Below are 18,043 nucleotides of genomic sequence, written 5' to 3' on the forward strand. Positions count from 1 at the left end.
TGTGTGTGTGTGTGTGTGTGTGAATGCTTTATTGAATTGGCTTAATAATTAACTGAATGCAGTGTGGTTGTCTTGTTTGTGTACTGTATTTTGTGTGTGTGTGTGTGTACACGGAGGCAAGAGGGTGGGCAGGAAACTCAACAGGTGTACCCTGTCAGTGTTGTGAGACGCTGCTGCTCTGAGACTAGCATGGTAAGTAGTAAAGAGACAGTTTCCCTGGAGCTGAAAATGGACTTGAGTTTGTTGCATGATTAGCAGTTTGAGTAGTTTTACTGTGTGTTCTTGCACAATAATGGATGTAGGCAGCGAGAGCCACGTGCACCGCCGCTCAGTTTGGAGAAGTTAGCTCAAATATGGTAATGCCATGTTTACCAAACAAGAAATGGGCGTTGCAGTACACACTCTGTTATGGTTGGCATCTCTCCCTTCTGGTTCATATCTCATGTCTCGCTATCTGAGATCGTTTGAGGCCTACTGAATGTGAACCTTCAGCCGGAGCGATCTGGTGAGGAGTAGTAGGACTTGGGGGAAGTGGTGTGTTTGTGTGGAGGGGTGTGTTAACACTTCAGGAGCTCCAGGCTTTAGAGGAGGAGTGTGTCTGTTTTCTGTCTCGTACAACTTTAACCTCACGTCATCTCTTTCTCTTATTCCCTTTGTCTGTCTTTTATCATTTCCTCTCCGTCTGTCTGTCCCTCCCTCTATTAACTTGTTGTGACTTGTAGGTAGACACACAGGACATGTGTAACTGTACATCTGAGCAGTGCTGTCCTTGTTAGTATCTATTCTGGAGCAACAGCGATGTTTTGAGATGTGACTTGGCTTCACCAAATATTTGGTTTTGTTTTTGAGTCGCGTTTAAGCTGATTTGATACCTGTGTGTCCTTTAGAATTGGGGTAGTCCTTATGTGTATCTAAGTATAGTTTTGAAGGATAGCACAGCTTATTCCCAATTTTCTTATGGAAATATCCTCTTTTAAGGAGTTCCATTGACTTATGGTAAGAGCTCATATTTAGTTATTTTTTTCATTTTAGGTTTTAACAAATGCAATTTTTTTTTTTTACATTTTCTTATCACAATTTTTTTTTTTCAACAATTCCTCTCTGTTGATTCCAGAAGTTTATTACTGAGCAACCCCACAAAAAAATGTAATAAATCGATTTGCATTATTAGATCAGCATCTGTTTTGAAGCACGTGATTTTCTTTCTTAATATCTACTGGTGCAAATTTGCGATAGATTTTGTTAAAAAAAAAAAAAAAAAAAAAGCAAAATCACCTCAAAGTGCCATCTTTACAGTTAGACTAGTTGTATTTCATTTAATTTGTAAGTGGATATCCTTATCACCACAGTATGTTAAACAGCCTGTACTCTTTTATTGGGCTCAGGCAGTCCCCCCTTCCATTTAGAAAACAGTCTTGGAGAAAATGGAAGCAGAGAATTCGTGTTGCTGCAGTTTATCTGGAGTGCATTCTCTGCATACTCAGGTCCACTCCAGCTGGCCCCTCAGCTGCCTGCTCCAGATGTAAGATCAGCCCTGAAATCTTCCAAATGGTTGTGTAATTAATGTTAATGTGGCAAAATCAGCTTAATTATTGACATAAGCTTCCAATGTGATTTTGATTGCATCACTAATGCAGAAATCCCTGTGGCAGCTTATGGGATTAATATGTCTTGGTGTTTAAAGCTCTTTTAAAGAGCAATAGAGTCAAATAAGGCGAGTGTGTAAAAAGCATGTATGGTGCTCATTTTTCTCTACATTTGGACCAACCATACTTTAGAAAACATTCTTGGTTCTTGGTATGCAAATTAGAATATAGGAATTTTTAATGTACGGTCGAAGCAGTCATACTGAAGTTTGGATTTAGGTATCTAGAATGTTTATCATTATTATATGGGCATTTTTAGGTGATATACTGCCTCTGATATGGTCAATTTATTCAGACCTGATGACATCCAGCTTTCCACAAAAAGAGAATTCTCAAATGCCCAAAACACGCTGCTCTGTTTTGAGGGCTTCAAAATATTATTGTCTCATGTTGGACTTCATCTGACTTTCATGGATCCATGTAAAGGAGAAAAGAACACATTGTGCAAACATGCAGTTTGTTGTATTTCTCCCTTTGCTGTAAATGCTTTCATTTTAGCCGTTGAAGTTTCTTTGTTTAATCTACTTTTTATGGGAGTGTTAAGAATAAACAAATGGATTCATGAGTTGGACTCACAGAAAGGTCGTGTTCAGATTTATGCTGGGATGAAAATAGGGCCTCTGTAATAGTTCCCTTGACTGCATTTATTGCTTACTTTAAAAAAGTAATTTCTTTATATCAGCATCAAGCTGAAAATTGCCATGTATTAGTATTAGGCTTGGTAAGCTTCTAATTCTGTGGCATTTACAGCCGGCTGTGTTTCCATGCATTTATAACACTTTGATTCTTAAGAGCTCCTTTAATCGCTTATGCCTTGCTTGGAACATAATAAACAACTCGCTGTAGCGAAAGTGCCACATGGGGGAGATTTCTAGCAAGAAAGTTAAACGCTTCTGTCACTGGCAGTTTTGTTGCTGTGTTTTTCATGCACTGTAAGTACCGTAATCTACTCTCTGAGCTTATCTGCAGTAGTTAAAAACGGTGACAGGCAGAATAGATGCAAGGCAGCGTGAAAATGAAAAATTATCGTTCCTACAAAGACATCACAATAGAAACCAAGGCACATACATAAAGCGATGGTGTGCCTCTGTCTTTTCCTGTTGATTGAGATCGCAGGATGTGTCAAAGCCTTCTAAACACCCTTACTGGCCACCGTCTGCTTTCCCTATCTGATGCTCTGCTCCCATGGCTGCATCAGCTGCTATCTGAACTCACTCTGGCAGATTGCCCGCCTCTGTATTGTCCGACTAAACAGGTTGCACAGTTAGATGCATGCCTTATGCTGAATACAGAATGTTACACAATAGAACAACATTCTTATATAGTCCTTGCTGCTTTCATGCCTTTCAGGTGAATTATCTTCTTTTGTCAGGTAGATACTGATAATGCTATCACAGATCTGTGATCTTAAAGCTACTTAAAATGTCATTTTTTTGGAGAAAATACATCTGACAAGTTTCAATCTATTTTTCTATCAGCATCAAACAGACATGTCTTCTTCTGAAACATATTGACGGATGTATACACTCTGGGCTCACTGGGAGAGTGAGGAGCTTTGATAACGTCAGTCGGCTACCAGGTGCAGATGGCTAACGTGACAGACTTTTCTTGTGAGATTGACTGAGGCGACAAAAGTAAGCAAATTCCATCTGCAGATGAGTTGTCTTACAGCAAGATGAAAAGAAAATCACAAATGTAAGAGAAAAAGTGCAACGGCTTTCTTTTTCAGCTTGGGCCTCATGTCTGAGCTCCAGAAAAAAATGAAATAGAACTAATAAATGGGATTGGTTTGTTGTCTTCTGAGCAAAATGACTATACAGAGATTTTTTTATTGTAGAAGGGAAGCATCTGTCAGACTGCCTTTACCGCAAAACAATTCACTGTACTGGAAATTATACCTAACGTTGCTTAACATAATACGCATATGTACAAAATTGTACATTTATATTTTGAGACATAGTCAAAGAGTTTTTTTGTTGGTTTGCACTACAACTAGAGATGGTCTGTGACTTTGTAAGGAAATTCTGAAAAGTTCCTACAAGCCACAGTGATTCTTATTTGGTTAGTTTTGACTTTGTTGCACACACTTCATGTCATGGTAAATATCACTTTGGGAGTCCTTTGCTTTCTCCGTTTATTTTAGAAAACAAATCCCTTTTAGGGATAAAGCACCTGGTGGGGCTACTTAATGGAATGGCTTCAGCTCTACGCAAATAAACAGCTTGCATTTTTGGTGTGAGATTAGGAATGAGGCTGAGACAGAGCGAGAGCTGGAGAGGTGGGTAAAAACCAAACAATAAAAGTCAACATGTGGAGAGGACAGAAGTGGAGGAGGTGCATGTCTGCTGCTACTTTCTACTATAGCTGACTGTATGTACAATATGGCTATAGGTTGTGAGCTTTGGACCTTGGTAACTTTCTTTTTTTCAGCCTCATACTGAGGTTTTTTTTTTTTTTTTTTGGAATATCTGACCAGTGAGTCACCAGCACTTATTCAAAAGAGCTGGAAAATATCAGCGTCTTTATTTTCTACACTTGCACGTACACAAACACATTGTCATGCCTTTTCTTAACCTGGGAAAGATGGTGTGATAAACAGCCAATAAAAACTCAGTGAACAGGGATGAGAACAAGTGACCAGTGAAATATGAACTAGAATGAGGAGTACATATTTTTAATAGCTCAAAATGCTGTTGCAGCTAATGACAAATGGAGCATTTGAACCAAATCATATCAAAAATTATTTCAGTAATTTTATTCAACTTCAAGTTTGTCCCCCTGCTCTGATTCACTTCACATCTTGTAAGAACCTGTGCTTGTTTGTTTGGATAATGTTTAAAATACTACTGAATAAGAATTAACGGTGCACTTTAAGTAGTTCATTTTCCTTGGCGCTACATTTACATTAAGTGCATTTGTCTGAAAATTGTATGTCTGAGAACTGTCATCCACACTTGCATCATACTTGGTCTCAGTACTGGTTGAACAACAATTAAAACTGTAGAATAGCTTCTAAATAGGTATTTTCTAATCTAGCAACTTGTTCTGGCCAGAAAATGGTACAGTAAAATGCATCTGTGAACCTGAGTAACATGTAGTTCTAGGGGCAGAGCCAAAAGGTGGCCACCTCAGACTAAAGCGTGGCCCCCCCACACAGCCTGTAGCGAAATCTGTTGAAGGGTATGCGCATATTCACAGAAATGGAGTTGTATCCAAACCCTGATGTAATTAGGGTCAGAGCACCAAATGGTGTGAGTACCTTATTGGAATGCAAGGAATTTTTCTTATTTTTCTCCTGCTGAAACAAGGGCATTTTTGAGACCCTAAACATGCTCAAAAATTCATGAAAATTTATAAACACACCAGAACTGGTCAAAAATGTTGTATTTCAGGGGAATTGTGCATGTATGTGGCAAAATGGCTCCATAGCGCCGCCTGCAAAATGTGTAGTATCTACTGTAGGCAACACTTTTCACCTACATCTACCAAATTTGGTAGGCATATGCATCCCATCAGACTGAACACTAAAGTCTGTGGTGCCCACATCCTAAACCCAACAGGAAGCTATTTTGCATTAAATGTTGGAAATTTGATGATCTTTGGCCATTTTTGCTTATTTTCAAGAGCGAACTCCTCCTACTTTAGATTGCAATTTCAACAATTAAACACACGGGAGAAAGAAAAACTAAACAAGATAATTTTTGTGTGTTTTTGTATATATCTATACTACTCTCAGGGCTAGCTGTACACTAATCTGTGAGCTACTATACCAAGCATTTTAACACACTAGCTACGTGGGCTAGTGCCAACTGGCTGTTTGCTCTATGCCGGGTTGTTTCCACTTTTTGCATATTTTTATGCATTACAATGTTATTTTTTTTTAACCATGTCACTCAGCCATGTGTTTTTTGTGAATAAGATTATACTTGAACTGATGACAGTTCAATAGAATAAATAGTGCAGGAAATACTAACTACATTTTGGAAATACTGCTTTTGGTCCCTTCAAAGGTCAGCACTGTCCAAATGATTGGCTATTGGTCAGTGGTGCAAATTTGCATGTCAGAATTCATCAAATTTAAAATTGATGACAGAACTTTAGGTATAAATGTATTTTCCTTACTTGACTATTTCTCCGTTCCTCTCCTTTCTCTATTAAAAAAAAGTAAAAGATTTGTAGGAAAAGGTATAACTTTGGGCATATAGCACTGTGTTGTTGGCATAAAAACATGAAATGATAGCAGTTCTACTTTCTGCAATGTGCTTCTCTTCTATTATGTTTCAGTAAAGCCAGTCACAATATTTACAGTTTTTATTGACTAATATAATGTCACCAGTTCAGATTTATCTACACTTGCCTGCGTTTGTAAAAGATGGTGGATCAGTGTGGAGTTGAGGCCAATGCAGAAAGGAAAATGTATTTTAAACTTAGCCGCCATAGTGTGGACATGGCCTGAAAGGGATGGAAAAACTGAAAGACTATTTCTAACCAATTGTGGGTGTGTTTATGTAATCAAGTAAAAAAGGTGGAGGCATTTTTTAAACTGATATTTATTTATATTTTTTTTTCTTTCTTTTTTTATGGTCTGGTTTTAGCCTTGGCTCCTGCGTTGTTTTCATAAACAAAGTCTCTCTGGCCAACTAGAAAAAGAACACAGGGCCGCTCAGTGCATTGAAAACAGGAATGACAAACACCATTAGCTGAAAAATTTCCATCTCATTGCAACTATGTTATTGTTTACTTTACCATACACGTCCTAATATGGTTACCTCCCTGTCAAAGCGGGGCAGAGCAGAGCTGAGGGGCCCTCGCAGGGAGACGCTTTCAGCTGCCACTTAGACAATAAGAAACAAATGTCACAGCTCGGCAAAATAGCCTGGCTTTCACAGCCTTACAGTACTTGGCTTTCCATGTTGCTGGGCTCAGGCTCCCGTGTGATATTTATCTACTCTCCAGTGTTAGATGCCCTCACAATGTACCCCCACCCCTCTTCTTCTTTTCTGTCCCCTCTCTTCTTGTCTTCCTTCTGCCTTTCTTTATTTGTGTATATCTCTCCATCGATCTCTGTCCCTGTCCCGGTGTTAGCTATGTGTGGGTTGACTGATGGGCCTCTGTTTGCTGTGTTAAGTTATTTATCAGGGGGTGGGGTGATGTGTTTGGAGTGGCTGTTGCCCTCCTCCCTGTGGCCGAGCAGAGGCCAGTTCAGCTGCAGGTCACGCCCTGGCCCGAAGCCGACGCTGCGTTTGAACTGGAAACATCTTGGCGATGCTCAGAGACCCTTTATAATACTTGGATGAAATCACAAACTCAAAAACCCCGGGATACTTTAGGGGAAATGTAGCATTCTAGAGGCTGTGGCATTTTTACTTTAATTGCTCTGAAGTTTACTGAAGAATCTGTTGTTGTTGTAAATACTAATCTGTCTGCTCTTTTTGCAGTAGTGGGCAGTTTTGTGTGAGCACTTAAAACAAAAATTCAGGTAAAATGTCATGAGAATCCAAAAACTGGACGCTTCTTAAATTACCTATCATTTGAGAGAATTCTCCATGGATAGTCAGTGTATAAGCTATTGGGTATTAGTGTCAGATAACCTCACCACAGGTTAGTCTGGCAGTAGGTGGAAATAGGGTTCTTTCAGATGCATGGGCTTTCTTTTCCCCAGTTGGTGGAGGATGATGGCAGCCTCACCTCAATCCTAAAATCCTCACGTTTATGATATTTGCCCAGTATTATCTGTGCCTGTGGATGAATGGGAGGACAGAGCATGAGGAATGTAGAAGGTCAGACTGCGTGATTTACACAGTACAGAGCCATAGAATCCTTGGGAAAATACTTGGGCTGGGATCAAACAGACGTCATGTGACATGACCTTTAAAGTCATACATTTTACTCCTGCTTGGCAAACGATGCACTAAATGTAAAACAGTTTTGTTTCATCATTGCAAAAACAAATGCAAGTTAAATAGGATGCTTTTTTTTTTCAAATCCTTGGAGCCATTGTAGAGATTTTGGTTCTTAAAGTGGTGTTTGGCTCAAAATTGTGCTGTCATGTGTAGCAGATTTTTTGCATGATTTTTTAATATGCTGCACATCCCAGTGTTTCATTATTGACGTCATTTAATCAAATTTGTGCCCTCAATCCTTCAAAATAGCAGAATCTGAAATAAACATTCATAGTAAAACCAATGTCTTTTTCTGAATACCAGGAATCCAAGATCCTTTTTTGATACATTCTTTTTATCGATTGGCAAAATGCCACAAACTAAACACATACAGTCAGTCATAGTGACTGATATTTGTGAAGCATACACACAGAAGGAGCTACAAATAAGTGATTGAATAATTAGCTACCAGTTGACATTTTTACCTACCTTTTACCTACCTATGACGATTAACTTGTCTTTCTTTTTTAACCATAGTTCAAGCTAACACTCGGTTCATTATTTCATCAGTATTTGTTCAGGCCTAACTGTAATTTCCACTCCATTGCAGTTATATTTTGTTGATAAGCTAATAGCGCTGACCTTTTATGTTTTTTTTCCCTCTATAGGGAAAGACTATACCCTCTTTGACGTTAATGAACTGTTTACTGGCTTCAAGGTCAGTTTCTGAGAAAGGCAGCAGGTTTTCTTGTAAACATATTTACAGCCAAAGATGTGTAAACATTGCAAATGTATACAGGTGCAGCAGGGGCGATACTGGCATATTTTCCTTTTTACTCTTTGTTTTTTTCCTGACCTTTCCCCTGTGACACACGCATAGAGGCTGTTGTGTGCATATGTGTTTATTTCTGGAAGCACTTTAAAGTAATATGCGCGTCAACAAAAAGCAAAAAAATAAAATAAAATACATACTCTTAGAAAGCGCTTACTGTTGTGCTTACTCACAATATAAAGCTGATAGGGGAGAGGAGGAGAGGAGAGGCAGATAGCAAGGCAAATGTAGGGCTAGTGGGGGTATTAAATATGAATTAATGGAATGTTGCTCAGGCACATCTCTGGGTGTAGTGTAGTGTTGAAAAATAAAATTTTTGTTGCCAGCTACTAGCCGTGAAGGTGCATTTGGACTTAGTATCCTTTAATTAGAAGTGAGATATTAGCATTTCATAGGGCTTTATGCTGGGTGAGGGGATCGGCTGGCCACCGCGCCTTCATTAGCCAGCTTCTCTGTGTAATGAGTGCCGTCATTAGCTGATGGAGTGGATTTGCCCTAGCTCTACCTTGAAAGGCACATCTTTTACATACTTGCAAGGAATAAGGCCTTTTAATGGATTTCTTAATGAATAAAATAAGATGCCACTTCTTTAAAATTTGACGAGTGCATTTCTGATAATGTACACCACTGGCTGCTGCCCCCTTTTTGTTGCACTATTAGCAAAAGGAAAAGTGTACAGGTGGGAATAATAGTGGAAAACAAAGGAAGTCTTGGTGCTTTGTGGTGGTATATCAGAGTTGTTTTTTTTTTTTTTTTTGCAAAACTTCAAAAAATGAAATCCTTTAAAACGTCTGAATTCTATCAACAATATGTGGACGGTGGGTTGATCTTCATTAATATGCACATGAAATGAGGTGTGTGTGATTCCTGTCAGAGGTCTGAGGAAGTGCTCTCTATGCTACAGTGCTGCGTGTTAAAACTCACCATGTTTATCAAGGAAAATGGCAGGGCAGCTATCGGATAAACCTGACTGCAAGTTATATGTGCGTCTGTGCTGGAGTGTGTGCACATTCAACAACAGTCAAGACAGACAGAGCAGAGGTGTTTTTTTGTGATATGGAAGTCTCCCTAAGCCTTTGGCTGCGGCTCCATTCTCAGAATCAGCCGTGAAGTGATTAGTATTTTATTGATGAGCTCCTGAAGTGGCAAGTGTGGGAAATTGGATCTTTGATCTCCTGGAGTTTGGGAAATATATCCTGAGTGTGTGGAGCTCTCCAGGTAAAACACCCCCATCTTACCAACAGCACACACAGACACACAAATATATGCACACAGACAGACAGACATGACGTTTGGGAGGGATATTCCTCCCCTTCTCCAAAACACATATTTGTTTTGGATGTTTTCACTGAGAGTCTACACAGTGATTACAGATGTTCATTAACAAAATTGGGTATTTGTTTTAAACTTTAACCAATCACTTTGATATGCTAATTACAGTGTAATTTAATTTGAGCCCTGTAATGATGATGCTGTTATTATGGACATAAATGATGCAGTTAAGCAGAGAGTAATCTCATTTGCATACTGTACATGCCAGTAAATTAAGCCCTTTCCTGCGTTGCTTCAGCTTTAATTTTCCACTCCTTTTCACACAGCATCCCTCAGCCCCTGTGCCTAATAGCAAGCCAGCTTGTTTGATGTGGAGAGCTGCTTCCTCACACTAAATCTAGTCACAATATGTAATACATAAAGGCTCTCATTATAACTCTAAGTGCCCTTTTAAGAAGTTGGTATTAATAAGCAGGCAAGCTTTTCATGCTTTTGTAGTGATACACAAAAACAGTTTTGTCCCTCACTATAATCATCTTCAACATTGCTTAATCTGCATGTGAGGAATAAAAACTATCATGGTTATAATAATGATGTAGCGTGGGATACTTAAAGAGCTCCTAATCAGATCGTATATGTCTTCCTCTATGTGTTGATCAGATGTATCTTCAAAGAAGTGATTGTATTTTGATACTCCTACTTTGAAAAAAGATGAAGGGCACTTGGATGTGTTTTCTAACTAAGGTTTTTTCTCTTCACAAAAAACTAATTGAAAAATATTGCCTTATTGTATGTTTAGCGCAAATAATTTGGCTCCGTTTCTTTGTACACACATTTTGATGTCTGTATGAAAGAGGCATATTTCTGACAGAGGGACACGGCCGGCCTTGATAAAAAGCTCTCGTGTCTTCATTAGAGAAGCAGCACCTCATGGTGTCTGATTGTCTGATGTTTGCAGTGAGAAGGTAAACATGTTTGTCATACAGGGGTGTATTTATGCTGATCAAACATGTGAGATGGGCCACGGTGAATGTTAAGGACTTTGGCTCAACAGCTCTGTGAACGTACAGCCTCACAATGATCTAAACTTGCCCTTACATCCCCTGCTTGCAAACAGAGTCCGTCCCTCTTTCTGTTTTGAAGGTGGGTTAGGAGGGTGGTTTATGGACTTTAACACCGACAATACAATTGCCCTTCACTGAGAATGCTCCTCCATTTTGTACCATAAAGAATATTATTTTTCTGCCAGCCAATTTTCTCTGTTAGTCTCTAATTGGCTACATAAATCTCGGCCGTTGAGGGTGAGAAATGTTGCGGTGTCACACAGTGTAATCTTCACCCTTATTTACCAATTCATTAAGATTCATTGATGCAGGATCGGTGAGAGGAAATGACAACATAAATCAGGCCTCCAACATAATGACCCTAATCAGTTGGGAATTGCAGAAAATGTCATGATGAACTATGTCCTTGTATTAGTGCCACTGTACATTGCCATTGTGCTGCTTTATGAGTGGGACGCATCATCCTGACATGGGCTGTATTTAACAAAAAAGAGTTGTTAAAACCTGATTCCATTAAAACGCAGAAATTCATGTAAGGTCTTTTGGTATTTAGCCCTTCGCCCTTTATCTTCAATTTAACTGCTTAATGGAACGCACAAACTCCCTTCCTTTTTAACCCTCTCTGTCCTCTCTGTGGGAAGCGGGGGGTTTTACCATTATAATATGCTGCTTAGGCTTAAATGACCCTGGTACCACCTAGAGGAAGAATTGCTCCTTCAGAGGCAGCAGGAGGGGACTGTGGGTAAGACCACTCCCATACCAATGACTTGTGAATCAGATGCCTAAAAGCAAATTGATGTTGTGTTAAAGATTCCTAAAGTCAGTAAATTTTAAGCAGCCATTGAGCAATGGCAGTTTTAGGTGAGAAACTATTGAAATAAAATAGCCACTGCATTACCATGCCATTATTTGTGTGTAAAGGTTAATGATTGTGTCTGAAAAATCAATAGCTTAACTTCATCTCGTTGTGAGTAACTCTAAACAAAAGAGGAGGGAGAGATACACCTGCTGTGTGCTTTTGTCTGTAGAGAAACATTAAACACTATTAAGAATCATTTAAAATGCAGGGGTTAGGCCAGACCCTACAGTTTTTCCAGTTATCATGAGAGGAAGCATAATAAATGCATCTACCACAGTTGATGACTTATTCGGCAGTAATTAGTGGCTTACTTTGTGTATTGAGCTGTGGCTTACCACAGGTCTGCCTTGATGATTTAACAGAACTGCAAAGCTTTTCCCAAAAATGATTAGGCTACATGTTGTCAGTGTACAAAGGAAGTGTGCACTTCAGTGAGTTGACATCAACCCCAAAAGGCAGCAATTCTAATAATATTGTCCTTTCCTTTTGTAGGCACGCAATATTAATTAGACAAGTTCGTTAAAGCTAACCTTGGTTTTCCCATGAAAATGCATCTGACACATTTCCTCTCCACAAGTTCGCATGGGAGCAGCCCTTACATGGATTCTAGTAAAAATGATTAAAAATATATGACACACTTTAAGTAATGTTAAAACAATAAGTGCTTTTGCAGCTCCCATAGGATGCTGATAGATTGGAGTTGTGTTTTTCTTCGGGTATGCATGTTTGACAGGTCTAATTGGTAAGAAGAGCTTGAGGGGAGCAATGCTTACTTTTTCCTTTGCATTGAGCCTCTGGTCAGAAAAAGCGGCCCCTCGTCTCCTGGTGTCTGTCCTCTCGCTGTAGTGTTAATGGGCATGAGCCACATGTGAGCGAGATTATCAAAGTCAAATGAAGGAGAGTCGCTGAGAAAATGTGTGGCGAACCACTCCTAAAAGAGGCTCCACATCCCAGAATTACTATTCCATTCATGCACAACCAGATTTAAACTCATTAGACTTCTCTATTTACTTAGTCTCTATCGGCCCTAGTTGTACTAAAAATACCATGGCCTGCCTTACTTTGGCACATTCCGTCATTGTCTGTGCACAGCAGGCCTTTACTCCGAGGTGTTTCTCAGATGGCCCCATGTAAAGGAGACAAACTGGTTTGTGTATTTTGTGAAATTATGGATCTACTCAGATTCTCTACTGGAGTCTGCCTTCCAGTACCCTTCTTGTTTTTAATTTATCCGAGCTTGTAGCGTGGTAATAGGTTGATATTCATATGAATCATCGTAGTCACCACTGCTTGTCTGCTAAGCCCCTCTCTTCTGCTCATGGTGTAGTAATAGGTTTAGATCTAGATTTCATGCTTGAGAATCCTATTGCAGTTATCCTGATGTGTTATAAATATGTGTTTTGCTCATATTTTATGCTTTCCTTCCATGGGGGTAACAGTTTTTCGGGGAAGTAGATTATATCAGGAGGGGAAGTGGAGTCAAAACACTGTGGATTCTGGGTAGGGAAGCCTCATTGGATGGCTTCGGCTCAGCAGATGGCAAGTTGTTGTATGTATGAAAAATTCATGGTCAAGGTGATGCACGGCTTGAAAGTCCTCACAGTAGATTATCTGCCTTTTCTTCTGTTACCATTTATTTTTGGGCAATTAAATTTTTGATCTAATATACAGTGTCTAATAATCTTACTGTGAAAGTGACACATAAACCAAGTCATCAACAATAGACAGTTCAATTTATGACAGATAATGTCTTTTTCTGTTCTAATTCTTTTTTTGTAGTTTTTTTTCTCCACTCCTTACCCTGCTGTTGTGAGTTCCAGTATTTGGAGCCCTCAGATATCCTTTGTTATTTCCACAAACCCAGTTACTGAATAATTGAAAGGGGTAAATGTTTAACATGCTTTTACAAGTTCCTCGCTGTGCTGTTGTGAAGAGCCACTGTTTGTTGGGTTTGGAAAAAAAAAAAACACTTGGCTGCTTTGCTTGACAATGATGTGTTTCCATAGGAGACCACCTCCATTGCTGCCCACCCCGCCATGGCCCATCTTGTTCTCATTCGCGGTGGCTTGCTAGCAGCTGCAACACACCAGCTTAATGCGTCTTCAAATGTCAGAAGAATGACTTTTTGTTTATCTTGACTTTTGCCTCGCTGTTTATTCTTGTCAAAGCTGCATTTGCATCGACCTTGATTCCCTAAAGCCTGGCCCCCTCTGCTCCCCTCCTACAACCTGTTTATACTATGCCTGCCCCGAGTGTCACCTAGGAAATCGGCTGATCATTCCACCTGGTTAATATTAAATGGCTCCTGCAAGGAGATGTGTTTGTTCATAAACACAAACCCCTGTTCCTCCTGTTTACTGTAGCCATGGCAGCAATCACTTATTAAACAAACAGCTGCTTTGTTTGCCAGTGTGAGTGGTCTGCTTATACCCAGCACAAGGTCTGGGAAGAACTTGGAAAATGCGTCTGTGTCCCGTGTGGTGCAGTAGTGTCGGTTTTGCGATGGGGGTTTTGCTTGCAGGAGGTGGTGGGGCGTGTGTTACTTCTATATTGTCACAGTAGTCTGGAGATATGCTTTGCTTATCTGTGACTTGGTTGAAGTAGCTGACAAGATTACATGGTTGTTTGGTCTGAATGTGAAGCTCCTTTGGCAGAATGTCGTCCCAGGCGTTACTTTATCAGCCAGCGAATTGTAGTTGGAGCGACAATGAGACGTCTAGATTCAGTGTTTTTGATCAAGGTGGTTCTGGTTTGCAAGAGGACCATTTTGGAGATGATGTGTGAAATGTGAGCGTGGGATTGCGGTTGGGAAAGCTTGTTGGAATTCAGCCCAATTTCTGTGCCTCTTGTCCAGTGGAATATTTCCAGGAGACAGATACTCAGAGTAGTTTGTTATCGGTGATGAGGGCTGTGATAATAGATTACTTAACATGCAGCTTGTGTTTGTCTTTTGATTTTTCCCTGGAATCAGGAGCCAAAATACAGAAAAACATAAGACTCTTAAGGAACCTTGAGAAGCATTCTGTTGTTGCACCTTTGGTACACGTTGATGTGATGTCTAGTCTAGCAACCAAGCCGAACCTAAACAGCTCTAAAGTGAACCTCTCCCCATTGTCTCCTCCTTTGTGTGTCTTTATCTCCCACCCAAGAAATGTTGTGCTTTTGTTGTGTGCTTGTGTAAACAAGGGCTGTGTGAGAACTTGGCGAATCGAAGCAGGTGGCCGCAGAGGCTTTACTGTCATGAGCATTAAAGAAAAACAGAACATGGAGAAGGGTCAAAGCACAGCTGCACGGGCCGACCCTACCTTGAATCGACTGCTGACTTGTTTGAGCTGTTGAATTCCAGGCAAGCATGACAGGGGGACAGGCATTAGATTTCCAGTGAGGGAGGGAAAGAGGCGGAGAGGCAGTGTTGATGAGCTCTGGCCGCCGGCTGTTCTTAACCTTCAACCTGTCTGGTCAGGTGGGAGACACATGTGACTCTTGTTTGTACTGTACTCCCCATATTTGAGGCAGGGGAAACAAAACAAGCTGTAAACAAACAGAAACTTCGACCTTTTTTATTATCCAGTGTTTGTTCCAAACACTTGTTTTGTTTTGCAAGCACTCCCCCCAAAGAACAGGCAGGCATCTAATAATCAACAACACAGCGAGTTCTTTTGTACAAACTGTTGTTGCCTTGTTTTGATCTCTTGGAATTTCCATTATTTTGATTCCTTTTTCTTTATTTTTTCATTTTTTTTCCACTCAGAAAATAAGTTGACATGCTCCATTAATAGCAAGAAGGATTTTTTTTCTCATGCCTCCATTTGTGTGTTGTTTTATGTTGAAATGTTTGTGTTTGGACCATGAATACATATGTTCTTAACCCCCGTAACTGCACCCTTTTTAGCAGAACACTTGACCCATAATTACAGCTGAATTTGTGCGCATTGTATAAATGGAACGAATGGGAAAACCTTAGAGCTTTTTGAGTCATAGAAGACAAGGCTATCCCCTGAGCAAAGTGAAAATAAATAGATAGATCAACAAACTCAGGGCCAAGTCACGTGGCAGAGTTGCCCAGGCCCCAGCTGATGATGGTGTTCCTGCCTCAGTGCTTCACAGATTAACATTGTTATCAGCACAACTCTCTAATAAGGCTCTTTCCTATCTGCTTGATATTTATGATGGATAATGCCCATTTTCCATTTTCTTTTTTTCTCCAATTTTTTCACTCATGATATTGCAGCTTTGAATTATTCTGTGGTAAAATTAATGAGAAAGTAGATTTATGGGTTTCATTTGTTTGTCAATTCGAAAATTAATTGGGTGTTAATTTTAGCCATCCCCTCATCAGTGCCGGTTCCAAGCATGCGCGCATTACTTTGCATTCATTGTGGCCTCTCTCTCCTTTATTGTGGGTCACTAGTTTTGCATACATTAAAATAGGCCTGCGGCTCATTCTCTTGATTACTTTTGGAGATGCCATGCATTTAGAAATTTACGCCTTTCCGTTACAATTATGAAAATTTTGCATGGAATGACAGTGCATGTATAATAGCCATTACTAGCCCCCCCTTTCTGTAGCTTGAGAAAAAAGAAGAAAGAAGGCCCATTTTTTCCCGCATGTGGTAAAATGCCTTTTATTTGAAAAATAAGTGGGGGTGAATAACGTCAGCACATGGTTTATTTCAAATGGCATTTAATTTCGCCTGAGAATGTGTGTTTCTAATTGGTGTCTCAGAAAGGGAGTTGGTGCAAGCGAAGGCCTGTAGATGGAGTTGTGGCTGGCTGCGTCCCATCCCACAGTATTCCTCTTGCTCACTCCTTGTTTAGAAAATCCCATTATGGAGGCAGGCCGTGCCAGACTGGTGGGGTGAGCCGGGTCAACATCTGTCTGGAGGGAGAGGGGGGCCGGCTGTAGTCCCAGCCCAGAGAACGGGGCCTGTAGGCTGGGCCCAAGCTGCTCAGACAGGCCCCTGAGTGTGGGGGCGTTGTGACACACAACTGAACCGGCACAGGCCACAGTGTCAGATGACTCATTCAGTTATGCTTCTTGCAAGGAGGGCTTCTACAGGAGAGGAGATGTAAACCATAGCGCACTTTGAGTTTGATTTTCGTTCTGGTACTGTTTTAGCTCCCCATAGCTCTGAACTGCTACTGGTGATACTGAGCTGGGAGCCTGTTCCTGAGAACCAGGATTTAAAACAGCAGTGCTGCTTGTAGTACTGTTTATTCTTTTACATAATCCCATGTCTAGATTATTATCTCGCCTATGCTCTGTAAATATTCTTACGTGACAAGTTGTCAACCTCAATTTCCTATCTGTCAGCCTGAGTGTGTGTCCCCATGGTGTCTGGCTGTGTCTGCATCTTGTTTAGATCGGATCTCTGGAGACACTGTGCCTATGTACCTGAGCACATGTTAAGCCACATTGCCCTTCCTATTACACGCCTTAAATGCAACACCATAAATCTGCATTTGGTTCCATTTTCACATTCTTTCATGATGAGGCCCAGTGTTTTAAAGGCATTTATTCTGCTTCATATAAATAATTAATCAGCCAAGTTAATTCGCTTCTGCCTGACTTGGTCAGCTTCATTAACTGCCCTGGAATTGGGAGGCTAGATGCGTTGCGCCAATGAGGCCTGTGACCAGCGCACAATAGCTGTAAATCATTCCACTGATTTGAGGAATACAGGCACAGATATGCACCAGTGTCACTGGCACTTATCCCCAGAGAGACGGAGGGGTGTGGTGGGGAAGACGGCATGTCTGTCTGGCTTTTGTGTATCCAAAAACAGAAGAGAGGATGTAACATGTAAGCAAATAGCTATGTATTCACACTTAACACTGATTACTACCGCCATATTTTTACAAAGAGCATGCAGTAGTATTTAAAACAGCGGTGCCAGTATTTGTATGTTACTCTTTGGAGTTCGATTAAGTTTTGAAAGGCGTTTTTTTTTTTTCCATCTTAAAGCCATTTATTTATATTGAGACCTGTATTTCGGTGTTAACTGAGCACCCCTTAAGGATTTGACTGTTTTTGCTCAACCTCAGATTGGATGTTTCTCATGGAGATCCTTTGGCAGGCCTCACACAGTCGCCCTGTTTCCCATTAAAAAGCCATTCTGCCGTGGTTCTTCTGGGAGTCATGCAAGTAAATATATCCATTTCCATAGAAAGTGTTTTGTTTTGGAGGTCCAGTGTTTTCTTGGGCTCCTCTGCTCTCACTCAACTCAGGTTGGGTTCCTCTCCGATGTGTGCTGGACCTTAACCCCTGTACCGCACCCCTGCATATCCCCTATAATGGAGAACACAAACAAAACCTGAGTCCCGCTCACTTTTCTCCAGCCCAGTATGGACTTGTCATCTGCAAAGGATCCGCACCGGAAAAGACAAAACAAAGGAGCTGTTCATTGCTCTGTTTAGAAGCAGTCTGTGAGTGTGTGTCTGTTTGCTTCATTGCATATGCTACAAGCAAACAAACAAGACACAGGGAA

The 18,043-nt window shown here is 40.5% G+C and overlaps 1 protein-coding gene across 10 annotated transcripts in view; it reads left to right on the top strand.

Annotated features, from left to right (window-relative positions):
- foxp1b (forkhead box P1b) overlaps nucleotides 1-18,043 on the top strand; it is a 150,589-nt gene that overhangs the window by 51,112 nt on the left and 81,434 nt on the right. The window lies entirely within an intron of this gene.

Source organism: Amphiprion ocellaris, chromosome 5, assembly GCF_022539595.1.
Source record: "Amphiprion ocellaris isolate individual 3 ecotype Okinawa chromosome 5, ASM2253959v1, whole genome shotgun sequence".
Lineage (NCBI taxonomy): Eukaryota > Metazoa > Chordata > Actinopteri > Pomacentridae > Amphiprion > Amphiprion ocellaris.